Source organism: Biomphalaria glabrata, chromosome 11 (assembly GCF_947242115.1).
Source record: "Biomphalaria glabrata chromosome 11, xgBioGlab47.1, whole genome shotgun sequence".
NCBI classification, from domain to species: Eukaryota; Metazoa; Mollusca; class Gastropoda; family Planorbidae; genus Biomphalaria; species Biomphalaria glabrata.
Window position 1 is genome coordinate 12566484 of NC_074721.1, and position 26739 is coordinate 12593222.

The 26739-nt window shown below is 37.8% G+C and overlaps 1 protein-coding gene across 2 annotated transcripts in view; it reads left to right on the forward strand.

Moving 5' to 3' along the window:
- Window positions 1–1365: 1365 nt before the first annotated feature.
- The window catches only part of LOC106063205 (uncharacterized), a 124038-nt gene continuing 98664 nt past the window's right edge, over window positions 1366–26739 (forward strand). For both annotated transcript variants that reach the window (XM_056004862.1, XM_013221512.2), the window contains exon 1: window positions 1366–2322. The gene's annotated coding sequence lies outside the window, so the exon portion shown is untranslated. The remainder of the gene's footprint in view (window positions 2323–26739) is intronic.

The following is a 26739-nucleotide window of genomic DNA, read 5'->3' on the forward strand; positions in this document are numbered from 1 at the left end:
TTAGTCTTAGTCTTAGATTGATGCTAATTGATTTTAGTAGTGATTGAGTATTACTGATTGTAGTAGTGATTGAGGCTCATTGATTGTAGCAGTGATTGATGTTCATTGATTTTAGTAGAGATTGAGGCTAATTAATTGTGGTAGTGACTGAAGATCATTGATTGTAGTAGTGATTGAGGCATACGGATTGTTGTAGTGATTGAGTATTGTTGATTGTAGTAGTGTACAAAAAGTAGTACAAAAACTCGTTCGTACCTCACTCGGTCAGACTCTATCACCGCCACTCATTGATCAGGGAACATGAAATGCACCAAGATACCTGTGTGTAGTCGCTGAATGAACTCTTTATGTTGTCTGTTGTATTTATGTGTATTTTTCTGTTGTGTTGTCTTTATATGAGAAACGAGTCCTTGTAATCACAACAAATTTCCGTAAGGATCAATAAAGCAGTCTTAGTCTTAGTCTTAGTCTTAGATTGAGGCTAATTGATTTTAGTAGTGATTGAGTATTACTGATTGTAGTAGTGATTGAGGCTCATTTATTTTTAGTAGCGATTGAGTATTAATGATTGTAGTAGTGATAGTGGCTCATTGATTGTAGTACAAGGTCATAGATAAATGCTAGAAAACCCTCTAATGTATAAGGGTTACGTTACCCATTTATTGACTAGCCTGTAGCAGAATCAGAGATTAGATTATAGGTCTTGGAACTCATCGCAGTGTCCTCGCCTCGCACTTGAGGACAGGCGACGGTGGTGAATGAGAGAGGGGGGGGGGGGGAGGACAGGTTGATTATTTGAAACTCGTAAAACTACCTTTCTGTTACTTACCCCACCTCCCCATTTTCTCTCTCTCTCTCTCTCTCTCTCTCTGTCTCTCTCATCTTCCCCCCCCCCCCCGTTCATTATTTTGTCTACCTTTACCTACTTCGACCTGGGCTACATGATACATTCAATACAGATGTGTGTGTTTTTTTTTCTGGTTGCCTCGTACTAGATCTAATTTTTTTTTTTACTAAATCGCAATATTCTACCTCCACCCCCTCCCTTCTTTCCAGTCTTTTTTTTCCGTCTGTCAATACCCACTCTTTGTAATACTTATCTCAAGAAGCAGAAATCTATCTGGTTTCAACGTATTGGTACTACTGTCTATAAACAATTACATTTATACCCCCCCCCCCCTTTTTTTTTCCCCTAAATTTTCTGTCCTCTTTGCGCCTTACACCCCACCCCTACACAGACCTTTTTCCCACTGTCGTATGGAGAGAGACAGAGAGAGAGAGACAGGGAGAGAGAGAGAGAGAGAGAGAGGTCAGATTGTCGTACGTCTGAATGGGTCCTATAACACGGACTCTATGCACACCGGTGTAACTGCCTCGGTCGGTCATGGTCTATACTGGCAGATAGATCCTCTCTTCTACAAATAGTGTTTATTCTTTTCAACTCAAACACACACACACACACACGCTGTTCTGTGTTCACTTGGTCCCCCCCCCCCCTTTTTTTCTCTCCTCTGTTTCATTCTACACCAACCATAATGATTTTTGTTGTAACAAATAGTGGTGCAGTTCTACACTGGAGACAAAACAACAGTTCTGCAAAGTTCACAGGATTAAATAAACGAAGTATCATTGTCTAGCTAGTGATCTACTAGACGGGATGTTTTAAATTCATTTTATTCAATGAGTCTCATACCTTTTTTTTTTTAATTTCTGCTTCGCTAACATATAAAAGTGATTTGAGCTGTGCCATGTAGGTGTCCTACTATACGTGTTGGTGTAGGCCGATACTACGCGGTGTTACCTACATTTAGTGGATCTATGTGCGTATCTTAAAGACGGTTATATTGGGAAAGAGAAATAAAAGCAATGTGACAATATACTTCTTATAACGTGTGGATTTATTAACGAAATATCAAAAGTGTGTTTGTGTGATATGTCGGACGCCGAAACCGAATAATACACATCATTTAAATCTAGTTGTTTGTTTGTTTTTAATGTGGTGATCGTTCACAGGAATATAGAAGAGTGTGTTTTTTTCCCTATTAAAGCCGGTTCTCCATTGGGTATTTGTTTCCCCCTTCTTGGTGATGCTCATATGTGCATGGCATTGTGTCCTGAAGATCTGGTGGTGGAAGTTGTCGTTCGAATGTCGCTAGTTAGAATCCAATCTATCCAGCGCGACACTCCGTAGTCCTACCCGCACCGCTGGATTACTACTGGATATCTTGCGGCTATAAGTGGAGAGATCGCCAGTTAAAGAAGTCCTTATTCGAACACAGAAAAGGGACCAACTTGTTCTGTCTCGGACTATTTATTGCAAAGGTAAGGCTTTTGAATTTAAAAATACAAAAACCAGTAGCTGATGTGTTTATTAAAATATGCAAAGTTTGTTATGAGGTACTGCTATATACATCTTTCATCTAGTATTAGTTGCGTTGTGGAGAATGGGGCCCACATGGCAGGGCCGGATTTACACTTGGTGAGGTCCTAGGCTATATGAGATATTGGACCCGTTGTAATCAACATAAGGAATTTATTCCTTTGTTGTTGTTGTTTTTTCTTCAAAACATTATTTGTCCCCACCCCCAGCAAGTGGAGGTCTTAAACTGTAGCTAAAGTTGCCTATAGATAAATCCATCGTTGGACCCGAGGTTGTCTATTAGATCTAGCTTTAAGCGTAGACCTGTCACAAGGCACAAGTTTAGACCAAAGTGATGGCCTGCACGGTCTGTTTCAGGGTTTATTGTGAAATCTGGTCAAAGTGCCATTATCTGGAATTGTACGCACCTTGTCACTGTGTTTTACAAACCCTGTCACTGTGTTTTGCAAACCCTGTCAATTAGGTATACGCACCTTGTCAATGTGTTGTACGCACACTGTCACTGTGTTATACGCACCCTGTCACTGTCTTGTACGCACCATGTCATTGTGCCGTGACGTTACGATGAATGTGTGACATTTTTTTTAAACTGAAAATTTGAATGTGTAAAAAATGTCGATACTGTTCGGTATTGCAGACGCGAAGAATAACACACACATGCTACTTTTTTCATGAATCCCGGGGGAAGGGGGGGGGGGAGTCAAAACAGTGTGCTGTTACAAGTCGGTATGGTCACGTTGTCAAAGTTTTCGGTGCTGACAGTGTGTCCGTTTGTCACGTCGCGGTCAGCATGCGTGGCATAACTTACAGCAACACATTAAATGTAAGTGTCACACGTTGTCCTCTTGTGACCGGCTGACAATGACATTTTTCCCCTTCTGTCAAGTCCTCTCGATGATGTGATTTCTATTCAAGACGAATTAGGCATAATTTAAATACAAAGACTTGAGCGCCGGCTGTGTTGTTGACAGCGGAAGAACCTCCTCGCGGCCACGTTTGGCCGACATACCGTGTTGAGGCAGCACCTGTCGTTGTCAATAACACATCCTGCTCTGTGCTTAACAGTCAGACAAGATCAAGATATCGTGAAATGTTGTGTCACACTATTATCAGCCAGTATCTGACTCATCCACCGCACCGACAAAAGGGGAAAGCGCGAAAACGCGCGCGCAATCACACACACACACACACACACATGTAGTAATCCATACCATCTTAGGTCTGTTATTGTTTTACTCTCGAATTCTCTTCACTTCTCATATAGTCTACGTTCAAAAAAAAGTATTGATCTAGAAACCATTTCTGACAATGCATGCGGCACAGTTGAGCTTACGTATTGTTCCCTCCAATGTTAATTAAAGCTCGTTGATATTTGAATAATTAGTCTAATTTACTAATAGTACAAGGTTTCTGCTAATGCAACCTCCCCCCCCCCCTTTTTTTTCCATGCTATTATGTTAACCGTGTTGTGTAAGCACACATTTCAGGTATAGAGGTCGCCTCCCCCCCTTTTTTCCACTTTTTCATGTGCTCTGGAAAGACCCTAAGCCTCTTCTCCTTTTTCACTAGCGATTCCAACGATCGTACACGAGTGTATTACTACCATTGTAAGTAATCTCAATAGCTCTACCTGTTTGAAATCCACCAAGGAATCGATCGAGTAGATATCAGGGTGGCTCTATCTCTCTTCAACTGTTTAGTTTCGACATATCCGCCTCTCTCTAGCTCTAGAACTATATCGCTTGTTATTATAATCTCAGAAGTGTAATAGTTTGGTATAAACATGCGCTCAATATAGTTGTGAGTGTCTATGTTTTAAGCGTTGGTCCCAGATAACTAGGTAATGATGACCCGATACGATTTGTTTGTTAACTCTTTCTCTCCATAATTATTTACCACATTCTGGTGGAATCAACGTTGGTATCCTCTGTTAGGAGAGAAAGAGTTAACAGCGCTATATTACATCCAAAAATATTATTAAAAGAAAGGTCTTTGCCGAAGACAGACGCAGAAGACAAAAAGATGACTTAAATAGATCCCCCAGCCGACAACGGCTTTGTCTGCATTATATGTGGCAAAATATGCAGGTCAAAAATGGGTTGAGTAGTCATGTGCAACAATGCAGTCTATGTTAAGAACCGAAGACATTTGATTTCGTTTTCTCATTGTCATTATTAACTCTTTATCTCCGTAGTTATTTTCCATGTACTGACAGAATTGTGAAAAATGAATGTGCACATTCTACCCAGTTATGATTCAACTTCAATAACATTTTAGTTGGTAATCCGAAAACGTTTTACTTTTGGTCTAGAATTATACGAGAATGCATGCTCTTTTTTATAGCACACAAATACAGGTTTGTACAACCAAAAATGAATTTATTTTAATGGGGTCAAATCAATGATGGTATCGTTAAGAGAAAGGGTTAAATATATATATTTTTTCTTCTGGATGCACCCGACCTACCGGCCTGGTATTGTGTAGGAAAAGTTTGTTCAAGTTGTAATCGAGGAATCTCTTCATAAGTCCATGACCAAAAAAAATTTAAAAGTTGCAATATTAGATCAGAAGCCAAATGATAAAATGTACTTAGCCTTCATGTGAAGAATGGAGCCATGAATTTTGGCAGTTACTTATCTATTTTTGTAATGGGAAAAGTAAACGTCGTTGTTCTGGCCACATGACACTCCCGTTGGTGTTGGCCATGGATCACAGGTTTAAAGAGCGGAGAATTATTTATTAATGTTTACAATAGTTTCTTCTTTCTTCTTCTTCTTGAAACTGTCAGGTAGAGTTGAGCCTTCAGCTCTTGGAACTGTCAGGTAGAGTTGAGCCTTCAGCTCTTGGAACTCTAAGCCAGCAAAAACAGAGCTCCCTGTCACTGGCCTGAAAGAGAACAGTGTAGTTTAATCTGGCGAGCAGTTTTGAAAACCAAGGGGCGCAATCGTGGATAGTCAAAAGTGACCTTATCAATAAATCTGGCTTTAAAAACAGTAGCAGAACTATGTAGCCAAAATGTCATCGGTTGGAATTGGAAACAGACATCTTAAAACACTGACATCTAGAGACATTGACATCTTGTAAGACTGACATCTTGTAAGACTGACATCTTGTAAGACTGACATCTTGTAACACTGACATTTTCAAACTTTGACATTTTGACAGTGGCGCCCAATATTTTTCCGGCCTGGGTACACGGGTGGTATCTGTAGCTTGATTATGAACTGCGGGCAGAAATTTCTTTGGGCCAGATAGCATCGCGTCGTGGACCGGAAACGGCCCTCGGGCTGTAGATTTGGCGTCACATTTTGAGAGGAAAACGTCATACTCCAGTGTAGTGGTATAGTTAAGAACTAGGAAGAGAGAGCTACCACTTGTGGAATCTCTTAACAAGTAAGTCCATGACGAAAAAAAAAATAAAATTAAAAATTGCAATATTAGATCAGAGGTCAAATGATACAATGTGCTTAGCTTCCATGTGAAGATTGGAGTAATGAATTTTGGCAGTTATTTTATTTTTTTTTAATGGGAGCCTAAGTTGTAACGGATTTGACAAAATTTTTATGCAGTTATGAAATAGCCGGGGGGGGGGGAGGAGCTAAATAGACAGTTACTCATTTCTGGCGTTGGGGAAAAAATATTGCCTCCAATCTAACGGACTGTCGAAATACAGAAAAAAATAATATGAATTTGTCTAATAAGCTTTATGTTAAAAACAATTATTGGTAGAAATCGGACTAGGGAAAATACTATTACAAATTACTATTACAAATGATGAAATACACAAACTATTTGCTTTAATAAGATGAAAGACGCAGGTGTAGACCGCGCTATGTGGAGAGGAGTGGCCGCCTGATACGCAATGGAGACCGAGGTAGCAATCATCTCAGGCGACATAGAAACAAGCCAAACGGAAAAAAAGACTGGTTGCCCTAATATGAAGTCAGGCGAACTTTCCCGTGTCATGCATTCGGGCGAGAAGGACTGTTCAAACTAACGCTCTCTAGCCACAAATGAAATGACTCCTAGATTTATAGGAGACAAGTTCCTCAGACGGCTATGGATGAGCATCCAAGATGAAATTATGTACATTATTGTTTTCCCTTTCTTTTCCTTGCCGTTAAAGCAGACTTGTATCTGTCAAATGTCTTTGCAATACTATAAATTGGCGAGGTTATGGGAAAAGCTTGCTGAGCAGAAGAAGAAATAGAACAAAAAAACACATTCAAAAATACTTTTTTACAAAAGAAAAAAAAAATACCTCCGTCATACAACTTTAAATAGTGTGAAATATTTAAAAAAAATAATTGTTAAGGGGGGGGGGGGTATGGCGAGAATAAATATATTACTTTGTTAATATTTTGGTATGATAGTTATATCCCCTTGTTTATGTACTCCCAGGTTATTGAAGGTGAACAGTCTTGCACGTGATGTGAACTGAATGGTTTAGTCTTCCTTGAATGTGAGAGAGAGCGTGTTAATCAGTAAAATCTTGTTCCCAGTCCTGGAATGTTGGATGGTTGCTTCCTGGACTGGTGTTTGTGTATTAATATTTACTGAGAGTTGATGTCAGTCATTGTGTGCTTTATTGAATATTAATGTATTATTGGTATTCATGGATAGCTGGAGTTGAAGTTTATCTAGTAATAATTGTTCTTATTTGAGTAACCCCTAACGAGCCAAGCAACAATAGAAATCTGACGATAATTAAAAAAATGTTAGCTCAAACTGGGTAACGAACTGGTGATTTGGACAATGTCAGCTCCTTGTACGAACTATGTTACTCATTAGGCCAGCGGACATTGTAAAGTTGAGCAATTATTAATTGGTACTTTTATTATATAGACATATGGAACTAGATCTAGACTTCGGATTTAGAAGTCTTAAGCTCTAGTCTAGATCTAGATCTACTTCTAGATCAAGAAGTAATCTATACATTTTTTTTTGCGTAAAAATATAAGCAAAGCTTAGAAAATCTATCAATAAATAACATTTAAGCAACTTTAAATTTAATAAACAACTCAGTTATCGGCTGACATGTTTTATTGTTACTCAAATGTATAGCCCAATATACATTTCTCTTATGCTTTGAAAAGTTATAACGGTCGAACTAGAGTTTTCTATGTGTGTATAAAAAAAATAATTAATTACGACTAATTTTTTTACTAATTGGTTATTTTTTAATTGGTGCATATGTTGTCATCAACAATGAATAATTGTGCTAAGTTTCAACTTGAGCCTAGAAGGAGAAGTGGAAGACTACAATATTCCTCACAGACAGACAGACAGACAGAGTTGATATAAGCTTTGTAAAAGCAATTAATACTACTTTATGTTCAAATTCTATAGCAAACTAAACATTCATAGTTTAAAAACAAAGAGAACAAACATTGCAAGTGAGGGTTTGAACCCACACCACTCTTGTTTTTAGTAGAACGACGCTTTAACTACTTAGCTAACCAGCTTTACAAAAACAATTCATGTAGATCTATAAATAGCGAAAAATTAATTAAAATAATACATCTATAAATAACATCAAATTTAATTAACATATAGTAGATCTATAAATAACAATACATTTTATTAAAATAATAATAATAATAAGGATTGTCTAAATTATTAGATCTATAAATAACAACAAATTTAATTTAATTAATAGATCTTTAATTAACAACAAATTTTATTAAAATAATATGTCCGGATTTTTGTTTTTACTTCTGTCTTAATACGTAAAAAAAAATTATTAAAATTAATTTAATAATTATGTAAGTAATCTTTTTGAAATATAATGTGTTGTCACGCAGTACGAGCTTATGTACAGAATTTCAGCTCGATAGGATAATAAAAAGAAAGAATAAATAGTTTAATTTGGAAGGGTTTTAACGTTTTTGACTAAGAGCTATCGAGATGATATGTGAGCTAAGATTAGGAACTGAACAGACAAATGTTTATAATCATGATTATAATCATGATTATAATGCATTAAAGAAACGCTCTCTGATAAATATATAACATTGTTCCCAATGGTGCACTTTAAACATACAAGCATTTCTTCCATAGTGCCATTAGAGAATGGAATGGGTTGCCTGAAACAGACAGGAAAACCAATGACTTAGCAGAGATTAAATCATTGATTGACATGCATGACTAGATGGACACATGAACTGGGTAGGACGTAATTATCTTCTTTTTTTTGAAGTAACGTCTGTAATGCATAAGATAAGATAAGCACCTCTACTTTATACCATTTGCATTTTGAAAGTTTTAACTGAACCAGCCTTGAATACCAAACAACAAACAACAAGGTTCAAACCCGGGACCATCGTAACGTCAGTCCTCTGCACATACGACTCAACCATGCTGTCACCTTTTTGCCTCAATGTTATCATGTGTAAATAATTTTACCATGATGTAATATTGGGCCTACAATCTGAGACATGTAAAAAATCTCATTTAATGACAATGCATCTATCGTTTCATTTGCTATCAGTCTACAGTGTTTGGTCTTAAAGGCGAGTGCTGAGTTATTGACACTCTTTTTGGTTCATGCGAAAAACGTGAGCTGCGGGACCTTTCAGCATCTAAAAATTGACGAAAATATGAAAATTTGTTGGATACGTTTGCACCTGATAGATTTTTGGCAGAAAGGAAGAACCTCGGAGCGCTTGAAACAGAGAACTCTTGGGGGGGGGGGGGGAATCGTGGATTTTTGTTTTCGATCTTTACAATCTTTAATGAAGAATTCGAATGAGCACAAGAGATGTGTATCCCAGTCCTATGCTAGCCATCCAGAACTTCATCTTAAGGATGAGTTCACTTAAAGAAAAAAAAGATAAAGCTAACTATTAAATTCAGAGAGTAGAGAAAAGTGAACACCCACTTTTTTTTTCGCGCCGTTTTTTTTTTTTTTTTTTTTACAAAGCTTACATCAACTCTGTCTGTCTGCTAAAAGGTTTATACACGTTAATTCTCCGACACACAATCTCGGATTAAACTGAAATTTTGCACAATTATTTATTTTACCTGACAACACAAAAATCAATAAAAAAAAAGTTAATTAATAATTACTTAAATGGTAATTAATTATTTTGTTTGAGTCTTGAGCAAGGGAAAGATATACTACTTGACAGATATGGTGGTTTTAGTCCCATTGAGGAATCTTGAAACCTGAAGGAACTTTTTGTTTGTGCATTTAAAAAAAAACGATCATGTAAACATTCACCAGGATCCCCTCCCCCTTCTTCCCTCCAACTTTCACAACTGGTCCAGACAAGTGATAGGATCATAGCGCAGTGGGAAAGCTAAAAGCTAAACAAAATAAATTGCTAAAGATATTTCTTTCGCACAGATTTATATGTTTTGGTCAATCATATATAAAACTAAATGACTGCTCCAAACTAATTGGTACAATTACACTTAGTATAAGCTTTGTTTTTTTTTTAAATTATTTTTAATTATTCTATCGTATATCATTGTCCTTTGAGTTCAGACTTCTGCTGGAAAAAAGTTTAAAAAAAAAACAGTCTTCGCAAGCTTTGTGGGGACTGCTGTGTTTCAAAGATAAATCTCGTCTTTCAGGGCTGGTACCTGTGACAGCGTGATTCATTCTTAATCAATACAACTGGTGTCAAAGTACAAAACTAATCGAAGGGAATTGTCTGTTGGCACTGGTGGACATCAAGAAGAGACGATACCCTACCACGTGTCAGTTCTTCCCCCCCCTTTTAAAAATTCAATAAATTATCGATACATTGAACAGTAGCGGAATGACTGTGTTTTGATTGCAACTTGCATGATTAATATAAATATCGAATAACAAAGCTGTTTTTTTCCCAAGTGTCCTTGTAGTATTTTTTATATTTAGACATAGCGGCTAGTTTTGTTTTGTTTTGGTTTTACCAAGCTTATAAAAACTCTGTCTGTCTGTCTGTCTGTCCGTCTTGCACAATCTTTGTCCACGTTATTTCTCCCACACACATTCTCGGATCAAATTGAAACTTTCCACAATTATCTATTGTACTTAAGAAAACACTAACCTAGTAGTTCATTAATTATTTGTAAATAAATATTTTGTTTGGTATCGAATAAGGGAAATAAATGCTACTTATTAGTGATGTTGCTGTATATATGAATGTATTCCACTTATTACTTTTGTAACAGCTTTTTTTTTTCTCCCACTTCCCATTCTCGGATCAAGTTTAAATTTGCATCATTATTTATAGTTCATGACAATATACGAATTAATAAAAAAAATATAACCAATATGATAATCAAGTAGTGGTAATTATATATTTATTTTTATATAAAAGGAGCTTATTCCTGCACTACTGAGATAGTGATATTGAGGTTCTTACCCTTAGATAAGATAATTTATAAAAAAAATATTGTTTAATATTTTACTTTTCTATTGATTTTGTTCTTGTTGTCCTACACGTTTCGGTCTTTTCTTCAGAGATAAAGATCGCTACGTCCTAGCTCTAACAGGACGCCATGGAATTACAGCGGGCAAGGTTCGAACGCGTTTCCAGTCTGAAGCTCATACCTCTTGACCAGGCAGCGATCCTAGTTTTATTATTACTTTATATTTTCTTAACCTATACTTATTCCAATCTTTTGGTCGCCTTAGGCTGAGAGTATGATGGAATAGGTCTCTTCACCTAGCAACAAATAGCAATGTTTATAAATCAGTGGTTCTCACCACACTTTTGTATGGGTGCTTTATCGAAGGCATTTAAGGCTCCTCGAAGGCCTCCATCAAGGTGCCTTCGTTCCATATATTGGCCTACGCTGACGACATATCTAATAACTATGTTCTGCTGGAGGCCGGCGCGGACAGTATAGCAGCACTAATTACCATTCGACAGCTGCGCTGGTGTCGGACACTTATCCCGCATGGGAGACGACCGCATGCCAAAGGCGATCTTCTATGGCAAGCTTAAAGGGACATAGAGGAAAGTAGCTGGCACCAGATGGTCTCTGAAAGTGACAGCTGGAGAGCTCTCACAAAGGCCGCGAGACACACATTTGAGACCCAATGGAAAGCCCTTATTAAAGGCAGGTGCAGAAGACGGAAAGAAAACTTATATAGACCGCCGGCGGACAACGACTTTGTCTGCATGAGATGCGGAAAAATATGCAGGTCGCAACTGGGATTGAGAAGTCATGTGAAAAACTGCAATGATCCTTAATCTTCGGAATCGAAGACATTGCCATGAATGATAATATTTTAACATATTAGGCCTACTTCATACATTTTTAGCTTTTGGACAGGTTCTTACGTGTAGCTCCAGAAATGTTATTGTCATTTTAGACAGAACTTATACAAGACATAGAGGTTGGTTTGTGGAATGTAAGCGCAATAAATTTGTTTATCATTATCATCATTAAGACTTAAAGAATTTTTCAGAGATGGATGAAATTCATGATGTTTTCTTTAAAAAAGAACAAAAAAAAAAAAAAAACAAATTACGCAACACTCGCTTTTACTTTAGCTACTTCCGTTCTGATCGTTCAATATCTCTTCCGGTCTTCCAGACGTGTTCAGATTCTGTGGTCTACAGTAGCTTGTTGTTTTGTTCAGATTCTGTGGTCTACAGTAGCTTGTTGTTTTGTTCAGATTCTGTGGTCTACAGTAGCTTGTTGTTTTGTTCAGATTCTGTTTTCTACAGTAGCTTGTTGTTTTGTTCTGATTCTGTGGTCTACAGTAGCTTGTTGTTTTGTTCTGATTCTGTGGTCTACAGTAGCTTGTTGTTTTGTTCTGATTCTGTGGTCTACAGTAGCTTGTTGTTTTGTTCAGATTCTGTGGTCTACAGTAGCTTGTTGTTTTGTTCAGATTCTGTGGTCTACAGTAGCTTGTTGTTTTGTTCTGATTCTGTGGTCTACAGTAGCTTGTTGTTTTGTTCTGATTCTGTGGTCTACAGTAGCTTGTTGTTTTGTTCTGATTCTGTGGTCTACAGTAGCTTGTTGTTTTGTTCTGATTCTGTGGTCTACAGTAGCTTGTTGTTTTGTTCTGATTCTGTGGTCTACTGTAGCTTGTTGTTTTGTTCTGATTCTGTGGTCTACAGTAGCTTGTTGTTTTGTTCTGATTCTGTGGTCTACTGTAGCTTGTTGTTTTGTTCAGATTCTGTGGTCTACAGTAGCTTGTTGTTTTGTTCTGATTCTGTGGTCTACAGTAGCTTGTTGTTTTGTTTCTTTATACGAATCAACTTTTCCTTCATAATTTAACATAATTGCATCTTAGAACAAACCTTCCGCACGAAGTAAAATTACTAAACTTAGAGACACTTCAGGACAGAGAAATAAAAAGTAAAGTGGCTATAAACATAAAACACAAAACCATAACTCACAAATAGAAAAACAAAACCTAATAAAATACTCAGAAAGACTCAAAGATAGAGGCACATTTCTTATTCCATAAGCTAGAACAAATTTGTGCAAGTGCTCCTTTTTTTCCTAGCGCTATTAGAAAATGGAATGGGTTGTCTGAATCAGCCAGGAAAACTTACGGCTTAGATTGTTTAAGTCATTGATTAACATGCATGACTAGATTGATAAATGAAATACGTAGGACGTAAATATCGTCTTTTTTTGAAGTAACGTCTGTAATATATAAGATAAGATAGAAGACAATGAAGTGGAACTGTCGGCTGGCAGGATTCGAGATGATAGTCGAAAGCCAAACAGCCTAAGATGAAATCCCTCTGAAGTATTTTGTAAGATTGCGAGCTGGATATTTGAATTTTTAATTGAAAATTGACTTCACCTACATTCCCTGCACAACTCCACAGCTGGCTTTTGTTTTTAAACTCAACACACATATATATATATTTATAGCTTTTATATAGCACTACTTTCATGCTTATAGCATGGTCCAATCTCATTTGTGGACCAGTTGGGGTGGGGGGGGGTATCTAGTTGGTTTGTCCGTGCTGCCTTTAGGCGCTCAGTAAACACAACTCTGCCCGAGTCGGGTGTCGAACCTCGAGCCCCCTTCTAGGTAGCCAAGTCAAGTTCAAGCGCACTTAGCTTCCCACCTATACCAGCTGCACAGCTACAGCTTCGTAGTTTCCTCTTAGGGGCATATTCCAGGGCTTTAGATAAAGGGGGTCATTGGTTGCTCAAGCGTTAAAGTCGATCTGCTGGCGTGAGGAATGCTCTGCACTAACCTTGGCATCAACTTGCAGCAATTGTCGACGGGAATAACATTTTAGCTATAATGCCAAAGTGGCTCCAGTCCTGATTTTTCTTCGAAATTAACTCCTAAGATAGCTCCGCAGAGTTTCGAATTCAGAGTACATATGTTGTACATTACTAGGCTGACAAGTCCTATCTACCCAATGTCAGGTATCTACCTTCTCATCTTCATTAACCCTCCTAGAACCCATATATAAGTCACACGATCTGGCCAGCTGCTGTTGTCAGTGACTATTTAAGACATACGCCATTATGAGAACGTTGTAGGCACTAGGAAGTTATCCCCACTGACATCCCGCTTTAGGCAATAGGAAGTTATCCCCACTGACATCCCGCTTTAGGCAATAGGAAGTTATCCCCACTTACTTCTCGCTTTAGGCAATAGGAAGTTATCCCCACTGACTTCCCGCTTTAGGCAATAGGAAGTTATCCCCACTGACTTCCCGCGTAATAAAAAAAAAAACACCTTTAAACCACATTTGGTTCATTTTATGCATATGCTGCATAACATTCTTGAGCATTAATTATATATTAGATACATTGTATAAAAAATATTTTGATTTCATTCACTACAATTCATCTTTTATAAGTGTCAAGAAGAGATCAGTAATTCTTTAACTGAATTACTGTTTCTCTAGCCGCAGAATAACGCACAAATTGTCACACATAGCGTGGCTAATTTCGTATTTGCTAATGCAGTGGTTCCCAAATATTTTCTTTGACGGAACACTTTTGCACATTCTGAGTAGTGAGCGAAACACTTGGCTTTTTTTTTGTTTTAGAGGGATTTATTCATCTGGTGGGCTTCTAATTAATTATTCCAGTAGTTCGTAAAACACATATTTAGGCCACGAGGAACACTAGGGTCCCGCGGAACACAGTTTGGGAGACACTGCGCTAATGCTCCTTCTGTTTTTGCTTGTAAACTTTAAAAAAAGTATAATAAGAAATGAACTTTAATGTCAAGGAATAATCATGTTCCATGAGAAACGTTTGCATAGAGCAATAAAGCGTTTAAATGGTGAACACAAGAAAGCGTTTAAATGGTGAACACAAGAAAACTATATGGATGTGCATAAACTCAACAGCTTAATCTTCTTTAGACCTGGCAATAATTTGATCCACTCCTCGGGTCCTTCAATTATGGCTGCCTGGTCGTGCGGTTTGCGCGCTGGACTGTCGTTTGGATTTATCGATGGTCCCGGGTTCAAACCCTGCCTGCTCCCATCCCCCGTCGTCCTGCGGGAGGTTTGGACTAGGAAGTAAACTATCTTCAACTCTGAAGGAACATCCGAAACATGTAAAACATTTTACATTTTACAAAACAATTAGGAAAGATTTCGAAGCATGAAAGAACGATAACTCTACTGATAAGTTAATGGATCTTAAAGCTGCCATGCACAGAGACTTTGACGATTCTGTACCTCTAGAAAACTACAATTTTACCAGAACTTCCTGCATGTTATGAAGTGTTTATCTGTGTGTGATTATCATCTGTCCCTTGACTTCTGTCGTAAAGTTCTGTGACAGTTCACGTAACCTAATCCCTCCATTTTCCCGGTCAGCAGCTGTTCTTAGCAGAATATCAAGATAGAGGCCGGTCCATTCTTTTATGCTGTCAAGCCAGTATTTTTATTTTTTTTTATTTTGGACGACCCTGAAAACAAACATGTCTGTTGCTTACTACTTAGTATGGCTTGCTCATTTATATATTAGATCTAGAATGGAAATCGGAAACTAATTCTTATCCGCGATTGATCGATTCACAGACCTATATATAGAGATTTTTATGTACGTAACTCTTTTTCAAGCTTCAAGGGAAGTCGTCCCAATCCATCTTTTGTGTCTTAGAAAAGTCATGATCTTTAGTTTTCAAAGTTTAGAACATAGACATAAATAAATATAGACTGGCCGATTAAAGAGTTTTATGAAACGAAAATTTGTGACTTGCAATTTTGTGTACTTTATTATATAGCATTTATGAGCAGTATAAAAGTTAAGTATTCATATCTATTTCAGCCATAACCTATATAAGTATTACAATATTTTCACTAGTGTTTTGTTTAATCTCTAAGATTGAAGATCATGCATTCTCATAATTCGGAAATCCGAATACAATAGATATACATGTTTTCTAGTTACATGAAGTTACTTCCTTCGGCCAGTCTATATTTATTTATGTCTATGGTTTAGAAATAATGCAAAATCATTTCTCGGATTTTATTTAGAATGGGCTATTAATCACAGAACTATATATTCACTCAAATATATGAAACAAAGCCATTTCCTGTTAGTTTCCATTGAGATAATGTTTTAAAAATCTTAGAACGAAATAATTCATGTCTGTCGATTTTAATTGTCTTACGTACATTTAAATAAATTGATTACCTAGATTTTTCTACATTATGTATCTAAAAATTGCAAAATAATAAGTATGAGACGAGAAGGCCTACTCTTCTTTTTGATGTTCCATTACTAGATCTAGATCTAAAAATTAAATTATATGTTACATAGGTTAGGGTTTTAAAAAAAGACACTTTACTTCTTATAACTACTTTACAAAACAACGCCTTGTTTCATGACATTTTTTGTAGTGTTAAAAGATCTCCATGTCCAGTCTACATATAATATTTGAAAGTGCATGGGCACAGATTTAAACTCTATTACCGAAGAGCTACAAAAGATTTTTTTTTTTTAACTTTTTTTTTCTGTAAATATAAAAGCGATTTTATGGAAAGCTTAGATTCAATAAAAGCGCCGAAAATTCACCAAATCTGTGGAACCTTCTTTTTGTTCACTTCTGTTCGAACTAGTTTGCAGTAGTTTTAAGTTGTTTTTGAATATATCTGTAAGGCTTCATCTATTTGTATCGAGCTTGGAGGTTTTATGAACATGTTTCATTATTCAGACCCCATTCAACAAAGATTAAAAAACCGGAAGCCAGAGTCTTATACCACCAAGCTCATGCATTTTAAGTTGTAATAAGTAGGTCAGCAATACAGTTCAACGTGTTACTTCACATCTCCGTATTAATTGCACTGGCCTACGAAATGACAACGTCAATGTCCATCTAAATTAAAAACAAATTCTACTCCTCTAGCCGAAACGTTTGGTCAAAATATCAGATAACAACAATTTTAATTGACAAACACATAACAGATTTTAAGTCTCTATCTTTGCATGCATACCATTAACGAAATAATCGAAGATAGGACTTCAACGGAGAAGTGAACACCTGGTTAAAGATATGCTGTAATTAAGACACTTCTAAATGCTTTAGGCTTATATGAGAAGATCTTTGAGGATTAGACTCTAATTCCGATCGCTTAAGAAACATGCTAAGTAAAATCCTGAATTTGTTCAAAGTGTAATTAAAAACATTGGGATCCATGGGCCGTCGAGTTTGCGAATCTGTGCTTTACCGCGATAAGGTCAAGCATTTTGACTGCTCTAATCTCTAAACGCAAGATATCAGCTACTTCACTGCAAGCTATTTTCCTGCAAGTCTTCACTAGAATATACGAGCTAACTACTTCACTATCAGCTTTTTCAATACACGTCTTCACTAGAATATACGAGCTAACTATTTCACTATCAGCTATTTCACTACGTATTCAATAATATTTACGAGCTAAATACTTCACCATCAGCTATTTCACTATTAAACTTCACTGTAGTGAACGAGCTAACTACTTCACCATCAGCTATTTCACTATTAAACTTCACTGTAGTAAACGAGCTAACTACTTCACTATCAGCTTTTTCACTATTAAACTTCACTGTAGTGAACGAGCTAACTACTTCACCATCAGCTATTTCACTATTAAACTTCACTGTAGTGAACGAGCTAACTACTTCACCATCAGCTATTTCACTATTAAACTTCACTGTAGTGAACGAGCTAACTACTTCACTATCAGCTTTTTCACTATTAAACTTCAATGTAGTGAACGAGCTAACTACTTCACCATCAGCTATTTCACTATTAAACTTCACTGTAGTGAACGAGCTAACTACTTCACCATCATCTGTTTCACTATTAAACTTCACTGTAGTAAACGAGCTAACTACTTCACTATCAGCTTTTTCACTACAAGTCTTCACTAGTATATACAACCTAACTACTTCACTATCACTACAAGTCTTCACTAGAAGATATACGAGCTAACTACTTCACTATCAGCTATTTCACTGGAAGTCTAAACTAGCATATACGAGCTAGCTACTTCTCTACTAGATCTAGCTACCTAGCACGCGGGGCTGAGAACTGCAATGGCTGCATGTCTTTCGATCAGTTGGCCCACACAGGGGTGCTACGTACATAACGCCAGTCACTATCGAGCCCTTCCCATGATTCTGTTCTGCAAGAATATTTGACTGTGACGTTATCATCTTCTTTCTAGTAGGAATGTCCTTGACCTAGAGAACAGGATAAGAAAACAGGATAAAAGAACATGATAACAATAGCTCTGGTGCCTTTTAATTCTAAAAATATAATAAATTATCTAGTGCAGTGGATTCACCGTGCTTGAGGTGGCTTGTTTTACACTGACTTACTCAGATCCTCCCGCACCGTTCGGCTCACTGGGTGGCAAGCTGCCTCCATAAAGAGCTGTCACTGGCAATGTATGAAGCCTCTTCCCACCTGGTGTCCACTGCTCTGAGGTCCTTCATGAAAGTGTGGAGCCAAGTTATACAAGGACGTCCCTGTTTGCGTATTGCCCCCATGTCATTGAAAGTCTTGGTATGCGCATGTCCCTCAAACCTCATGCGACGTTCAGTCGCAACCTCATGAAGTGGTCGAGTCCCAGTTCGGCATCGGATTTCTTGGTTTGAGATCCGATCTCTGTAACTGACTCCTAAAATACGTCTTTGCCGTTTTTGTTGAGCCACACTGTCTTTTCTCAATTTTAGCAGACGACTTCCATGTCTCACACGCACACGTTGCTGTTGGGATGACGATGTTGTTGAGTAGTTGAATTTTTGTCTCTTGATCTAGGATGTCATAATAATAATCCCCAATTCTGAGGGAACATTCCTATATGTCATCTGGGTCAGCGTAGTTACATCAAATGCTGCATTTAGCCTTGATTCGAAGACATCGTCGTATAGTGGGAAGCGTGGTCGAGAGGCTAAGTGCGGCTAACTTGGCTTGGCTTGGCTACCTAGAAGGGGGCTCGAGGTTCGACAACCGACTCGGGCAGAGTTGTGTTTACTGAGCGCCTTAAGGAAAACGGAAAACCAACTCCTAGATACCCCCTCCCCCCACTGGTCTTCAAATGAGATTGGACCAAATCGCTCTGAGCATGCTATAAGCATGAAACTAGCGCTATATAAAAGCAATATATATATATATATATATATATATATAATATATATATATAATATAAGCATGAAAGTAACGCTATATAAAAGCTATAAATATATATATATATATATATATATATATATATATATAATATAATCCAACACATACTCAAAATCTTCTTGTTGCCGCCATTTTGTCTCCAAACGTCACGTGACTCCTCTTTCATCAAACTTTTTTTTCTTCACTCAACCTGTCTCGTACTGTTTGAAAATAAACTACTTGTAATCCATCATACTCTAAAAATAGCGTTTCAGTTTTATACTATAACACCATTGTACACACACAGGCAGCATAACACATGTTGATATTTGTTTTTTTTTTTTTTTTTGGAAGGGGGGGGGGAGTGCGGGGGTCTAGACAGCTTTTTGAGGTGTTGATTTTCAGGCGTCCAATACACATACAGTGTATACACCCTTCACAACAATTCTGTGAGAACCACTGCTTTAAGGCTCTGAAACCTGGGAGCATGCTTTTATCAAAGGAGCTCTCGCTCGATAGTAGCCACTTGCTGACAAGACTAACTTACAAATAACCATGTTCTTCTGGAGGACAACGTGACACTGTAGAAGAACTGCTTACAGTTTGACAGATGTCCCTTAGTCTCGGACACATACTCTTACAGAAAATGACCACAACTCTATATCCATATTTTTAGACCAGCGTAACAGAGTTGTCCCCCTGTTGAGATATTGCTTGTCCTTACTGGCATCAGAGGTAAATAGCTGACAGTAAAGGCGAGGAACTCGTACGATGGTCGTGGGTCACAATTTTATTCAAAGTAGAGTCCTTGCCAGATAGTGGATCAGACGGTGAAAACGAAGTTAAATAGACCCTAACAAACAATAGCTTTGTCTGTATTACTAGTGGCGAAATATGCAGGTCGCATCTGGGTCAGCGTAGTTACATCAAATACTGCATGTAGCCTTGATCCCCGGTTTCGAAGACATCGTCGTATTGTTGTTACGTGAAAAACAAACTAATAATATTCATTCTCTGGTACGGCGATGTTAATGACTGTAGCGTGTTTTTATTTCCAATAAACAGCAGATCAGTGCAATTAAAATCCACCGTTTTGTCAGTCTAAATAAGCCCATCACAGTATAATAAGTAATCGGTTGACTCTAGAACCTTTTGTTAATATTATTATTATTACTATTATTAGTATTATTATGTTAGAAATGAACGAGTAGTCATTCTCTGGCGCTGCCAGGGTCGAGTTTCGCTAAAGAGAAACAAAATTCATCGTAGTCCCTTTAACAGTTTCCACTGAGGAATTTTCTGGTGATGTGGCAGGTCTGCAGCAGTACCGCCCTCTGACAGGCAACGAAGATGTTCCTACGAATGTTATTATCATCATTATTATTTTTATTTTCATACACGCTTCAATTTATGAGTTTCACGAGCACAGTGGTTTGCTTATTTATCTAGAACAGAGTTGGGACGTTATGTTCCTCGCTACAAGTGCCGCCCCTGACTTAAATCAAACGCCGACATTAAGGGGTGATATGAAGTAACATATTCAATTGAACTCATTGTATTGGAAGGCCTGATGGTGTAAAGACCATAAGTCTATTTCAAAGACAATGGATTTGGCGCTGTTCCTGCTTATTCGTATTTCAAACGTTTTTGAATGTCCCGCTTTGTATTGAAGTGTTTTTAAATGTAGATTTAATTACTTTACAATTGATACTTTATAGAAGCATTAAAGACACGGACATAAAATGGGTTGTATGTCGTTTGCGACATTACCCTTGTAATTAATCTATAACCCAGATAGCAGACGATTAGGAACACGTCATTCAGATATATGTACAGACTACATTGATAGCAACGATCCAGATATCGGATAGAATATCAATAAAAAAAAATAGTATACAAATGTAGATAGTTTTTCATTTTTCGCAGAAGATGGGATGGTGCGTCATCATTTTAATAATTTGGACTAGGCGCAGACGTACTTACTTTCTTGCTGTAAATCAATGTCAATCAGAAGTATCCAATTATAGATTTGTAATATGAATCGAAATAATAAAGTATTGCATTTTCTTTATTGCGAACGCTCATAACCTTAAAAATAAATGCCAATGAAAAAAAAATAGCAGTGTTTCTTAAACTTTTTAAACCCGGGGACCCCTCATATAGTTAAAAAGTGCCCACCGACCCGTATGTGAAGATGCTACGTATGTAAAACCTTTTGTTGAAGGAGCGATTGTGGAGATTATTACTTTTGTTTATAAATAATTTTTTAAAAAAAGTGATGACTTAGATGAGGTTGATGACACTTCATCAGTGCAAGTATGCCCGGCTCAGCGAGCATCAATTTTAAGATGGCTTCTTGTAGGTGTGATTAACTCAATAAATCCACGTTGTATCAAAAAAAAAAAAAAAAGAAGTAGTCAACTACTTCTGTACAATGACCCATAAAGCAGAATATAACAAGGTTATAAAGAGAGCTTGAGTGGAAACACAAACTCAAAATCGACCCCCGAAGTGGTCCACCCGGGCAGATAAAAAGGCAGGCTTCAATATTTTCAAAAGGAATATCGGAATGAAATTTTATAAAAGGCTAATGACAGAGAAGCATGGAGAAAGAAGGTTGACAGATCCTGTGTGGTGCCCCAATGGTCCAACAGACCAAAGGATAGGTGAAAGTGAAGGTGAAGCTAAATGCAAACCTGGCCTGACGTATGTCATATAATGATTATCTAATTGATCTAATTGTATTTAATGATTGTCTAATTGATCTTATTGTTTTGCAAAGGGTCAATCTCTTATTCAAAGTCTCAGGAAAAATTTCTTTAGTTGTGTGTTTCGCGAAATTGTGGCCGCACTATAGTTCACGCGATAATATATAATTATTCATTATTGTTTTAAATTGTTCCACTTATATGTATATAAAATAGATTTTTTCTCTTTAAAAAAAAAGTAATCATTATTTTTTAATGTTTATAATTTGTATGACAGAACTTACCTAACTTACAAAAAATCTAAAACGTTTGCATGAATTTATTTAAAATGATAAAATAGACATCTCCCTTACTAAATATCTCCCTGTGTTTGTTACTATTAATAGTGTATAGTTGTAAAAATGGTGTATTTTTATGGAAAAACTGCTTGAATAGTTGATTTTAAAAATTAAATTTCTCGCTTTAAAAAAACAAACAAACAGAACTTTGAATGGACTAAAATATCATGATGTCGGTCGGATTTTCAATATCTTTTCTAGTTTATGAGATCTAAACGGGACGGACGAACAGACAGACAAACCATACAAAACTAATAGCACCTTTTCCCCTTTCGGGGGCCGCTAAAAATGGAATTTTGTAACCAGAATTAATGGTATCACTGTTTAACCGTTGGCTTAAGTTCCTTATATGTGGATATTTCAATAACGTGCTCCTGTATTAGTATTGATTCATCTGTTCTTGGGATCTGACTTTGTCAGGGTTCAATACCCAGTCGAGACTATCCAAGTGAAGAATGTTTTCAAATCTTTGGTTTTGGTTTTCATATAGTAGTACGTAATACACACATTGAACAGTACGTAATACACACATTGAACAGTACGTAATACACACATTGAACAGTACGTAATACACACATTGAACAGTACGTAATACACACATTGAACAGTACGTAATACACACATTGAACAGTACGTAATACACACATTGAATAGTACGTAATACACACATTGAACAGTACGTAATACACACATTGAACAGTAGTGACTGGCAAGTGGATTATTATTCAATTATCCGATCAGATAAACTGGCTTTTAGAAGTTATTTTGATTGTATACAATTTTCATCTTTATGCAGAACTGGTCTTTAGGATGGCTGACTGGACTGTCGTCTCAATGGTCTCGCGTTCATACCCTGCCAGCTGCCATCCCCTGTCGTCTTGCGGGATGTTAGGACTAGGAAGAAACTTTGAAGGAACTTCCAAAACTTGTGAATCATTTTACAAAACATATTTCTTTTGATGACGGTTAGCGAGGGTATCATATGGCCAGCACAACGACCAATATTTCCCCAACTAATGGACATGAGAGTTGTGTGGACTCAGATGCTCTGCTCTCTACATGACTACCATTGTGGGCATAGCTCAAAGGATGTAGTTCAGTATTCGCCAACCTTCGGCGCTATTCTGTCCACAATTCGCAATGTCGCCACAGAGGGTCGGTTCCACTGGATTCCACGATCGTTTGGGGGATGCGGTCAGCGACAACCCCTCTCGGAATTTATGTTGCCCCTCAGACTGCAAAAGGTTAGGCAACATTGTCGGACATCATGTGTGTGATGTGATTTATGGCCGATAGAGATCTAGAGGGCGGTGCATATCATGTGTGTGATGTGATTTATGGCTGATAGAGATGTAGAGGGCGGTGCATATCATGTGTGTGATGTGATTTATGGCTGTTAGAGATGTAGAGGGCGGTGCATATCATGTGTGTGATGTGATTTATGGCCGATAGAGATGTAGAGGGCGGTGCATATCATGTGTGTGATGTGATTTATGGCTGATAGAGATGTAGAGGGCGGTGCATATCATGTGTGTGATGTGATTTATGGCCGATAGAGATGTAGAGGGCGGTGCATATCATGTGTGTGATGTGATTTATGGCTGTTAGAGATGTAGAGGGCGGTGCATATCATGTGTGTGATGTGATTTATGGCTGATAGAGATGTAGAGGGCGGTGCATATCATGTGTGTGATGTGATTTATGGCTGTTAGAGATGTAGAGGGCGGTGCATATCATGTGTGTGATGTGATTTATGGCCGATAGAGATGTAGAGGGCGGTGCATATCATGTGTGTGATGTGATTTATGGCTGATAGAGATGTAGAGGGCGGTGCATATCATGTGTGTGATGTGATTTATGGCCGATAGAGATGTAGAGGGCGGTGCATATCATGTGTGTGATGTGATTTATGGCTGTTAGAGATGTAGAGGGCTGTGCATATCATGTGTGTGATGTGATTTATGGCTGTTAGAGATGTAGAGGGCTGTGCATATCATGTGTGTGATGTGATTTATGGCTGTTAGAGATGTAGAGGGCGGTGCATATCATGTGTGTGATGTGATTTATGGCCGATAGAGATGTAGAGGGCGGTGCATATCATGTGTGTGATGTGAATTATGGCTGTCACAGGGGGCGGTGTATATTTTTTTACTTTAGTTTTTGGTGGATTTCTTTAAAACATCCGTCGGTTATAATCTCTATTAATGTAGTTACTTTCGCCGGCCGGCAACAGCTTGCCAGAGGATCACACCTGACCTTTAGCACCTTTAAAGACGTCTCTAATTCTCTCCCACTCTCTGCCACACACACACACACACACACACCTTTCATCTCTCGTACTTCGCTTGGCTGAGTCCACAAGAAGAACAAAACATCTTAGGAGACACCTGCAAAAAGCAGCTAAGGATGTCATTCTTCTAGTGCACCTGTAGGGAAATAGTGTTCTTACGGCGAGAGTGACAAATAATCTAGATCTATTGAACAAATACTTGCGATCTAGAACTAGTTACTGCCAACATATACATAACATCTAGTTACTGCTAACAATTACATAACATCTAGTTAATGCAGACAAATACATAACATCTAGTTACTGCTAACAATTACATAAAATTAGTTAATGCGGACAAATGCTGCATAACATCTAGTTAATGCAGACAAATACATAACATCTAATTACTGCAGACATATACATAACATCTAGCTCTAGTTACTGTGTAGTACAATACAACAAGTACATAGATCTTGTTACTGTACTGTATAGCATGCTCTTAGATTGTTAATATCACACGGATATCACACACATACACACGACTTCTTCATAAACAATCGCGTAGATGTGTGCACATGTGTGTATTGGGTCACGGGGCTTTAAAACACTTAACCTTATTATGGATACTGGGTCTTATGCAACCAGATAGGTGACGTACCCTTGTATAGACTAAGAGGGGTTGGGGAACGGGTCAAAAATACGGTAGAGATATTTGCATATAAACAGAGGCTATGCCTTGAAGATATACCAATGTTCTGCTTAACGAAATGTAGCTGTTCTAGGTCTGGTTAATAAAGGCCCTAACCCAAACGGCTTGCCAATGAGCATACAATAGGGGACAGCGTATACCTACTTGACTTCACAGGCACGTATAATTGACACAGATGAGCGCACACACATACGAGTTCCCGAACGAACATTCAACACATGCTCGCGTACTCACACACACACACACACATACAAACAGTGTACACACGTTCAAAGTCTATAAACACTTTTTTGGACACAATCACATATATATAAAGTGTAGTTGAGTCTCCCCATAGCGTGTAGCGTAACACTGGTGTGTACATATACATCAAGTACACAGGCAAACAGTGAATGGGGGGGGGGGAGAAGGACCGAGTACGTGTACGGAGGGGGGAGGGGGGAGAGGAGGAGGTAGTCGCGGCGAGGACACTAGGACGAAGGGTAGCAGGGCTACGTCAAACGTTTCAATCAATGACTCATGTTAGGGCGCAATGCAATTGTGTCGGGTTGGGTCACGTTAACCTACAAACACCTTACAGACACTGCCAATGTCTGTTGGACTTAATGCATGTGGAGAATACAAGCATCTCTCTCTCTTTCTTTCGCTCTCTCTCTCTCTCTCTCTCTCTCTCTCTCTCTCTGTGTCGCAGAAGTGTGTTTAAAGTGAACGAAGGACAAATACAAGCTTATAATTAAAAGTCTAAATGAAAACTTGCTAATTCCAAATATATACTGTTTCCATTGCAAGTACCTACGTTTGAGAGCTCATCTATGCATTTTGTTTAAGAGCGCAGTCTAGTCACGACTATCAAATAGCCAAGGAGGGAAAAAAAAAAAAAAGAATACAAAAGAATGACCCTAAGTGACCTTTTTCATTATTTGCTCCAGCGGCTTGTAGTCTCATTGACCGCGGTAGTTAGACCAATAAAGTCCACTGACCTTAAGTGACCTAATAAGCATTTTCATCTTAATATCTAAGGCTTCTATGCCATACAATTAGGACCGGAGTTTGATTGTCAGAAGCTATTTGAGATGCATGCCATTTAGCAGTGGGGGCAGCCTAGTGCGTGTCATTGGGCCCGGACCTCGGGCCAGTTGGGGCCTTGAAAGGGGAAAAAAAAGGAATGTTGATAAATATGTAAATCTACTGAGTGTACATCATCTATGACTTCCTTGGGAGTCTACTTACATGAAGTTAATGACACGAGTACTTTTATAAGGTGGTACCTGCATTGGAATGTCTTCTTGTTAATGTACAGGTGCAAACAGGATGATTCAATTATAGTTTCTGTTCCTACCTACGGTAGGCCGGCCCTCATTGTATTCTGGAACCCGAGACCACTAGTGTATTGCTACGTTGCCGCAATTTGAGATTATTACGTTGGAGGGTTCAAATGACTGGTCCAATATCCGAGATGAACTGCGCAGTAGTTCTTATATAGAGATGTTTTGGGTCCATGGACTTGTTCGGGCTTCTCGATGGATAATGCAGTTTTGAAGGACATGATTGGCTTTCTTTGGTGACACTTGACAAGGGCAGGTTTAACTTGTCCCAGTTTTCAGAACACCTGCCGTTTCATTTGTCCGATTCTAGGACGGAAAATTATTGATTTCATTACGGTTGTAATATCATATCGTCACATAAATAGCATTTATTATAATTATTTGAGTTACAAAAAGGGTGAATTGCTTTTTAAAAAAAAAAAAAAAAAGCTAACAAATGTAGTTTGCAATGTGGAAGCAGACATACG